The following is a 9,450-nucleotide window of genomic DNA, read 5'->3' as shown; positions in this document are numbered from 1 at the left end:
TACAACCTCCTGGGGCAAAGCGGGTTCTGCTGTGGGCTGCTGGCCCTGCAGATCCCTTTCGGGCCTGGATCACCCCTGGAGCCTTGCGTCTATGCTTCTGATAGAATTCTGTCTACTCGTGGACTGGGAGCTCCACCAGGACAGGGCTGTGCCTTTGAGACTCTCTCAGGTGTCGCCAGCCCCTAGCCCAATGCTTGGCACAGCCTAGACGCTCACTCTGTATCTGTTGAATGAGTGCACCAATCACTGAGCGCCTTCGGACACCGGTCTGGGATTCATCCTGCTTGGCCCAGCGGGAATGCCGCCTTCTCGGGGAAGCCCTCCAGAGAAGCCGGCCCCATTCCCACCCTCAGCGGAGCAGGGCTCGCCCTCCTCCCCTGCACCCGCCCCCACTCGGAGTGGCGTTAGGGCAGAGCCGTGGACTTGCTGGGCCGTGTGTGTCCCACCCCTCCGCATCCCGGGGGTCGGTCCGAGTAGGTGCTCAGTTCACCGGGGGGCGGGGGAGGAGAGCGAGAGTCCATCAGCCTTTGGCCGAGGGGCCGAGGCAGTCCCAGGAGAGGGGTCTAGGGCGGCTAGCGGACGGGGCGGGCCGGGCGGCTGCCGTCCCCTTTGCCCTCCGACCCAGGAAGCCGCTCATACCCCGCGGACACGCTCGGGGGCCGCCGCTCAATCCCGACCTCCCCGCTCGGCGACCCGGCCCCCACCCTCACCGGCCGGCCCGGTCCCCACCCCCACCCCCACTTCCCACTCCGACGGCCCGGGAGAGGCGGGGGCGGGCCTGAGAGTGGCGCAAGGACACTCTCCACACCAAGGGTCATTTGCTCTTTTTTCCCCCCTCTGTGGCTAATTTATTTTAGAGCTAGGGGAGGGAGAGGGCGGGGCCGGGCCCGGAGCGTGGAGAGGAGGGGCCGGGCGGGCCCAGGGGAGTGGGGGCGGGGCGGGGCGCGGCGGGGGAGGCGGGAGGGAGCCGGGGTGGAGAGGGCCCGAGAGGGGGCGGGAGTTGGGGAGGGGAGGGGAGGGGCGCCCAGGGAGGGGAGGAGCAGGGAAAGGGGAGGGGAGCAAAGGCCTGCGAGGGAGGGCGCTGGGGGCGGGCAAGGGGAGGCGGGGGTGGGGGTGGGGGTCCTGCCTGCGGGGGGAGCCGGGGCGGCCCTTGTCCGGCCACCCCCACTGCCCAGTCCCGCTCCCGGCCGCGGCGGCCGCAGCAGCCGCAGCAGTAGCGGCTCCAGGATGGTGAGCGCCGCTGCCCCCCAGCCCCGGCCTGTCGCCCCCTGCCCGCGCCCCGGCCCCGGGGCCGGACGCCCCCTCAGGCCGCGCACACTCACCTAGGACCCGGCCGGGATGCCGAGGTACGGGACCGCGGGCCCGGCGGGGGCAGGCACGGGGGCGCCCGGGCGGCCCGGGGTCAGGGGGTGGTGACCGTTCGGTCGGGGTGTCCGGAGCTTTGTCCGCGGGCGCGGGGCAGTGCGAGGGCCGGAGAGGGCGGGGGCTGCGGGGCGCGGGCCTCGACTAGGCGGGGGTCGAAGGGCAAGGCCAGCGAGAGACCCGGGCGGGTGCGTGGGAGCCGAGGGTCACTTCCCGGGGGGAGGGGGCGGGCAAAGAAGGGGATCCCCTCCCCGCTGCCGACGGGCACCCTTTTCGCCGCCCCCTTTGGTGCGGAGGCTGCAGCAATAGCGAGCCGCCGGCTCTGGGGGAGCCTGCGGGGTTGGGGGTTGGGGAGCCAGGATTTGTGGGTTCGGATCCCAGAAGGATCCTGTGTCCGGAGCCCGAGGGCCGGCCCGCAGGCCCCTCCCACTCCGTCAGGTCTTTGTCCAGCGGCCCCTGTGTGTGTGGGAGGGGGTGGGGGCTGGGTTCCTGGCCCGGAGATTCCCCAGCATGGTGACGGGGCAGTGACAGGAGACTGAGGCCACCTCGGGCCCTGCGCCCCTGCTGCCCACCCCGTCCTTTCTTCTCTTTGGCCCGGGAGAGCATAGCCCCCATCTCAGAGTCAGGGGGCTGCAGGAAGCAGCACTTACCTTCACCCGTGGGCTACAGGCCGCACGGGAGACCCTCTGAGCTCCCAGCTCTCTGGAGAGAGCCCCTTAAACTTCCCACTCCAAGAGCCCTCTCTTGGTCTACACAGAAATTCCCTTGCTAGGAACCCGCTCTGTAGAGGGTCCTCCGCAGAGGGTCGGCACACAGTAGGTGCTCAGCAAATGCAGGCCCCCCTCCCTGGCCCCTCCAGGCCCCGAGTCCCTCCCGGAGGGAGGCGGCCTGGGGGGGTGCTGCGCGGGGAGCGTGTGAGCGGCCTGGAGCCTGCGCCCAGCGGCAGCCCGGCGCGCAGGGGTGGGTGGACGGGTGGGTGGGCTGTTAAAGGGACGGTCACTAAATCAGGATTAGGCCGTGGGGCTGTCAGGCTGCCTGGCCCTGTCTCCATGGATACCTAATTTGGAGGAGAATAGAGGACGGAAGAATGTTTGTGTTGTCGTCCGCACGGGCTGCCGCGGCCGAGCGGGCTCCTGCCCTGGGCCAGGCAGCGAGCAGTGGGGATCCGGTTCCAACCCACTCTGGGCTTCCGCGGGGAGGGGGACTTCTCGGTCCCCAGAGCCTTCCTTGTGGCGTCTTTGGAGTGGACCCGGGGGTGCCGTGGTCCAAAGAACTCTGACCTTGCGGAGGGAGCTCCAGACCCTTCCAGACTCCACCCCGAAAGCCCCGTGCCTCCTGGACCGGCCGGGCTGGGCTTCGCTCCCCGACCCCTAGCCGGAGCACGCGCCGGTCTCCGCGGAGCCTGCGCCCGCCCAGGACGGACGCGCCGGGCGCCTGGGTGCCGCCGCGCGGGGACCCGGCGCCCGCGGGCTGCGGGGCAGGGGGCGGAGCGGGACTTCCTGGGGTGGGCGAGAAAGGGGCGGGGCTTGCTGGCCGGCCGTGCCCGAGCGGGTGACAGGCCTCGTAAATCCCCCTTTCCCACATTTAACGCCATTTCGTTTATTTCCACTTGATTCCATTGGTGTCCGTAGCAGCCACCCCTGTAAGGAGCGACCTTCATGCCCTCGCTGGGGCATTTTCTGGGGCAAAGTCCTCTTGGGGCAAAGGGATTGGGGCAGTGGAGTGGCTCCTGGTGAAGCCCAGATAACCCCCATTCCTTAGGGGGACCCCGATGTCTCCAGGAGAAGAAAAAGGGACTGAGAAACACACGGATGAGGTTCGCCTCCGAGGCCCTGAGGGGTTTTCTGGCTGTGGTGTAAGGGTGGGCTGAGCTGGGCTGAGGACCCCCTGAGGGGACAATTCCAGTACACAGACTGGAGGGGGCAGGGGGAGGCAGCAGCTTGGCTGTGTTGTTCCCAGGGCCCTTTCCTGCATTCCTCGTCGTCATCCATGGGATGGCCGCAGCTTTTTATGGAGCAAGAATCCCCCCCTCGCTGCCTGGGCTCCAGCTTTATTGCGAGATCTCAGACTCCCTCCACGCAATTTCACGCCTCTTTGCCTTTGCTCTTGGTGTCCCCTCAGCCAAATGCCTTCCCCATTGTCCTTGTCTTTCCCCAACCTCCTCATTCCTCAAGGCCCAGCTCAGATGCCACACTTCCTCCATGCAGCCTCCCCAGAGTCCCCAGCTCTTGTCACTGGCTCCTCCTCCCTCCGTGCTCCCCCAGCTCTGCACCTGTGCCTCCCTTCAGCCTTTGTGGCTGTGTCCACACTAGGCTTTGCCTCCTGCAGGACAGTGGTGGGGCCTGGAGTTCCCTGCCCGCACTGGGCCTGGCACCGGGCTTGGCATCTTGTGGGTGCCCCGTAGATATTTCTTGGTGGAATAAAAGGGGTTTCGTAAGGGCAGCCTGTAAAGCACTGAATCTGGACACGTTTGGGCAAATAGCAAATAGCTCTGCGCTCCTGGGTGGGTGGAGACCCCTGGGTGGGTCTCCTCCTTCTTGTTGCTGACCCTCCCCCACCCCCCAAGTCTGGGGAGGACTTTGCCCCTTCCTTTCCCCACAGACCAGCATTCTTTCCCTGCCATTATCATCCTGTTAAACAGAGAGGCCAGTCAGGATCCATATGGATCACATTAACAATTGCTTATTATCTGGGCCAAGACTGCCCCCACTCTCCACCCCCATCTCTACTGCTGCTGTCGTTGGACCCTTAGGAGCCCAGCCTCCCCGTCTCCCCCTCCCCCATGGGTCAGCCGGGGAGGGCAGGGGCCGGCCCCCGGTCTCCTCACCCTTCTTGTGCCTTCCAGCAGAACTTTGGTTCTTCTTGACTTGGCTGGCTGTTAATGACTTCTTTACCAATTTAATGAAAACCAGGCTCCCGGCAGGAGCACGGCTTGGTGAGGTTCCAGGGCTGCAGCAGGAGAGGTGGGCCCGAGGCCCGGGAGTCCCCAACACCCTGAGCCCCTGCCTTCCAGAGGACAGAGGCTGTGGACAGGGATGAGCCTCACGAGGCCGACCATGGGGCGTCCTGGTGTCTTCTGCCATCTCAGGCCTGGGCTGGCCCTGCTCCCTTCTGGGAGCTGGTGGGCTGGTGAGGGAGATCAAGGCAGGAGAGACCTTGCATGGCACCGGGCCCCAGGCCTTGTGCTGCAGTCAAAGAAGCAAGAAACCAGAATTTCCTGGAGTGACAGCTGAGTTGGCCTTTGTGTTTGAATGCGTATAGCCCAAGACTACTAGAGATGGAAGGAGCCTTCACGATCCCCCAGTCTGGGGGTCCATAACTTCTTTTGATTTACAGATCCCTTAGAGGGACCGATGAAAGCTGTCCCCAGAAAAATGTGGTTCCATCAATTGACCCAGACCTTGCATTCTGCTGTGGAGGGTTCTTGGACCCCTGAAGCCCAGGGGGTCCCTACATCAAGAAGCCCTCACCCTAGTCCAGCCCCCTCTGAAGTGCTGAGGGCAGAATCGGGCCTGTCGCTCAGCACTCCTGACCTCCACACCCCGCCCTGTCTGCCTGGCCTGATCATGGGGCGGGGACAGGATGAGCCAAGGGCCCAGGGGTAGCAGATGGAGGTGCTGGGCCAGCCCTTGAGTGGGACAGGTTCACACTGCCTGGGTCGGGGAGTGGGCTGGTCATCTCCTCTCTGAGTGTGTCACCTAGAGAGAGGGTGTCCAGGGGTTATTTTGCTTTAGGAGCCACTTGTCCCCGGGGAACAAGGATGAGTGGCAGGAAAGTCTAGCTCTTCTCTGAGCAATTCCATAAGCGTCTTGATGAATCATAGCGAACACTTACGGAGCACTTAGTAAATCCTCTCTATCTCATCTGGGAAGGGGACTAGGAACGGTGCCCACCTCGTAAGCGTTATTGTGAAGATGAAGTGAGGTGGGAGCTGGGAGCCCTGAGATCCTCTCTTGAATGACTGTGGGCCTATGAGGGCCTGGTCAGAAACGCAGGTGACAGTGCTCAGGGCTATAATTGCTGTTGATGCTGCCATTTCCCTACTTGGCCCGGCCCAGCCAAGGAGACGGACCTGCAATGGGAACCTTGTTCTCATCTCCGTTAGTACCAGGGTGTGGACAGTGTCCACCTTTGCAATTCATCTTGGGGACTGGAGCCAGGAGTAGTTCTCAGTGAATGGGAGTGTTGGGCAGTGGCCATGGGCCAGCCTCCATGGGACTGTGGCCCTGACCCCATTTTATGAGGACTAATCATGGCCCCCACACTAGGTGCCAAGCCCTGCGTGGCTATGACCCTGCCACTAGTCAGGCATAATCACCCTGGACACGTCACTTACTTACTCTGTTGGGGCTCAATGTCTTCATCTCCAGAATGGGAATAAAAGCACTAGTGAGTGAGCCCACAGGTGACTGAGGCCTTGGTTTCAAATAGTGTGCCCCTTTGTCTCTGACATAGACGCCTACTCTGATGACCTGCTCAGTGACGTGGAACCCAGGGGCTCAGAGAACCACCTCCCCATGTGGGAGCAAGGAGAAAAAGCAGACACGTGTGTGAACGTTCTGGCCCGTGGCAGGGCTTGCCCAGCCATCTTTGAAACTCTCTCCAAAGTAGAGTCAGGGCAGAGAGGGGGCTCAGGAGGCAGGCGGGGGGGATAGCCAGCTTGGCTCCTCAGGAACCTGGGAGGTGGAAGTGTACCTTTCTCTATGTCCCTTCACCGCCTGGGCACACTCAGGCCACCTGCTCCCCAGCCTGCTGCTGGGATGGAGCAGGGGAGGATGGGAAGATGTGACAAGGAGGCTGGATTTTTCTCTCACACACCCGTATTGAGCACCTGCAACCAGCACTGCAGGCTCCAGAGGGCGACCAGCCAGGGTCGGGCTTCCTGGGCCCCTGAGACCCTCCGCACTCACTGGGCACCTACCCATCAGGCCCCGAGTGGGCGTTCACATCTCAGATCTCCCATGCCAACCCTCCGCTTCCCATGTGGCCAGGAAGGACCAAGCACGTCCCCGGCCCTGGCATTGTGTGCTTTGCCACAGGCACCTGATGTCAAGGGTGACCACGCTCGCTGTACACTTGGCAGGGCCCTGTGCCAGGCCCTGGTGTTTTATCCAGGCAGCCAGGCATCCAGCAGCCGTTACTTTAGGATGTGGTCCCATGTTCAAGGAGCTGACAAGACAATTGGGGATCAGTGAAGAGGCAAAGGGACAGGCTACACTTTCAGGACCGCTCACCTTGTGCTCCCTGTGCAGTGGGGAGCCACTGAAGGCATGGGAGCGGGGAGTAGCACGCTCAGAGCTGTGGAGAGGGCACGGGATGGGCTGGAGAGGGGAGAGTCAGGGAAAAGACTGCTTGCTTGACAGCAGGGCCAGCATCATTGGCAGAGTCCAAGGAGACTGAGTTTCCCCGGAGGAAGCTGAGTCGTAGGTGTCAGAGGCCCTAACGCAGTGGGAATGAGTGAGAGACCAGGAAAACCCCCTGCTGCTGACTGGCCTATTTGGCCCTTGGGTGCTCCAGAGTCTGGGGGTGTTTGTTCTTCTTTCCAGGCCAGTGGGGAAAGAAAACTGGGATTCAGGTTATACTAGGGGAAGGCCTCCCCAACCTGTGTCGTGTGGCTCCGCCTCTCCCCAGTCTGCTTGCGGTTTCTGTTGGGGCAGGGGGCCCCCCTAGGAACTCTCCTGCCACCAGGGGAGATGGCCTTTCCACCCAGCTCCTCAGAGAAGTGCTCCTTCCACCACGGCGTTCATTAGACGCTGGACCCTCCCTCCTCTAGGAAGGGGCTCCTTTTCTAGATGGACTGTGTCCTGTGTGGGATGGCCATGCTTTATGTTATTACCTTCCGTACTGTAGCCCTCTTCCGGCTGGAGTTTTAGGGTCTGAGCCCCTTGTTGGGAACGAAGGCGCTGCCTCAGCAGGGTGGGAAGGGCAGCTGGCTGGAGTTGCAGTGGGGATGACCCAGGGAAACTGCCGAGGGCAGGGGGCGGGGGCAGGAAGACCCCTTCAGCCTACCCGGGAGTACCCCTCCCAGTAAAGACAGCCTCTTCTCTCCCCGTGATGGGAGCTCATCACTTCTAGAGACAGTCAAGGGGCTGCGCAGGGCTGCACAGTCCGCCATCCGATGGTCCTTCAGGTACTTGGAGAAATTCAGTGCTCAGGAGTCTTTCTGCACTGTCTGCAGACTGCGCGCTGCCCTGCCTCTCTCTTCACTCTCCGCAGGTGTGGTCGTGACTGTAACCAGGGGCTGGGGTCTCAGACCTGCAAGGACTTGTTTGGTCCCATGAAAACCACTTTGAAATGTGCTAAGCTCCAGGGTTTGCAACCGAGTGTGTGTGTGTGGGGGGGGGGTGGGGGTGGGGGTGGGGGTTGAAGGAAGACAGTTAAGGGGGTCAGGGGAGGATGGTAGGAATCAACTGACACCTCTGTTTTCTTAGCTGATAAATGGGGACAACATCTTACTTGAGAGGCAGAAAAGCATCTGGCCCCAGACTGCCCAGGCGAGTGGCACCACCTCCGGAGAGCTTGGTGACTTAGATGAGTTAACTGTGCCTCAGTTTCCTCCTCTGTAACATGAGACCAGTAGTTGTACCTGCTTCCCAGGGTTAAATGAACTTAGAGCGGAGCTTGGCGGGGTGCTGGGGTCCCATACAGGAGCAGACAGACAGAAGGAATTGCTGTGGTTGCTCTGTCTTTGCCTAGCACCCTCCCCCCAATTTCTCTTTCTCTCTCTGTTCCTGTGACCCTGCAGGTGTGGGGGCCACCCCCTTGAGGACAGCCCTGCCCACTCACACCCAGGTAGACCGGCCAGGCTGCATAGCTGGAGTTACTCAGCCCACCACCCCCAGGGCTGGGAAAGACACAGGAGGGGGCAGGGTAGCTACTGGGGAAGCCCAGGTGGGCTGCCTGGGGGTGGGGGCAGCTACTGGGGGAGCCCAGGTGGGCTGCCTGGACATGCTTCCTTCCCTCAGTGCAGGCCTGGCCCGCCATGGAGGGGCGGGTCTCTCACCACCCCAAGCACAGGGACGCACAAGGACGGGGCGTTTTTGGGGCCAGGGAACGTAGGATCACTTAGACCTTAAAGCTTAAGCTTTTTGGAGGTCACATGCCACCCACACTGATGCAGGTCGACTTTGAGTCCTAAACCTGGCTGAGGGGAGGGCGTGGGGCCTGAGGGGGGCTCCAGTCTTCTGGGCTGAGAGCTGTGGTCCATGAGCCCTGAGGAGTTCATAGATAGAACCGTATCCCAATGTTATTAATTCCCTTTGTAATCCCATGTATTCTTTAAATTTTACTTCCGCCTCCAGCTTTATTGAGGTATAATGGACAAATAAAGCAGTCCATGTATTTTTATCTTATGCATTAAAAAGTATTTTTGAGGACAAGCCACCGATTTACTGAGTGCATGAGGTGGCTGTGACTAGAAATGGTCAGGAGCCCTGACCTCATCCTCCACCTCACACCCACGCAGGGCCAAGTCCTGGGACGAGGAGACAGGCACTGGGAGGGTCTTTCCCAGCCCTGGATAGCCGTGTGCCTGAGCTGGGCAGTAGCCACAGCCCCCTCCACTGACTGCCAGCTGGATGCTCATCAACACCCCAGGCATTGAGGCCCCCGAAAGCCTTGTGTGTAGCTGTTCCTGTCTCCAGACTGTGGTGAGAAGCTGAGCGCCTCAGGGAGGGGTCGACTCTAGCTGGGGCAAAGCACAGGGTTCAACTGCAAATCTTTTCTTTCTTTCTTTCTTTCTTTTTTTTTTTTTTGCTGAGGAAGATTCACCCTGAGCTAACATCCATGCCAATCTTCCTCTATTTTTTAGTGTATGGGCTGCCAGCATACCATGGCCGCTAACAGAGCAGTGTAGGTCCGCACCCAGGAACTGAACCCTGACTGCCAAATCAGAGCACACTGAACTGAACCATTAGGCCACTGGGGCTGGCCCTCAACTGCAAATCTTTGTGCCTCAATGAAAAAGTGAATAATCTTCAAAAAGAGGAATTAGAACAAGTACTTACTATAGAAAGAAACCCAAAGGCCCACTGCCATTGTATCAGGGAAGGTTTTCTGGGGAGGGGACTTTGGGATGGAAAGTACAGA

General features: G+C 61.3%; 1 protein-coding gene across 1 annotated transcript in view; it reads left to right on the top strand.

Moving 5' to 3' along the window:
- Positions 1 to 1,215: 1,215 nt before the first annotated feature.
- FIGNL2 (fidgetin like 2) overlaps positions 1,216 to 9,450 on the top strand; it is a 28,366-nt gene continuing 20,131 nt past the window's right edge. Inside the window, exon 1 of the mRNA XM_070621372.1 lies at positions 1,216 to 1,346. The gene's annotated coding sequence lies outside the window, so the exon portion shown is untranslated. The remainder of the gene's footprint in view (positions 1,347 to 9,450) is intronic.

This window comes from Equus przewalskii, chromosome 5 (assembly GCF_037783145.1).
Source record: "Equus przewalskii isolate Varuska chromosome 5, EquPr2, whole genome shotgun sequence".
NCBI lineage: Eukaryota > Metazoa > Chordata > Mammalia > Perissodactyla > Equidae > Equus > Equus przewalskii.
The sequence above is the reverse complement of the archived record's forward strand: the minus strand, read 5'-3'. Positions and strand labels throughout refer to the sequence as shown.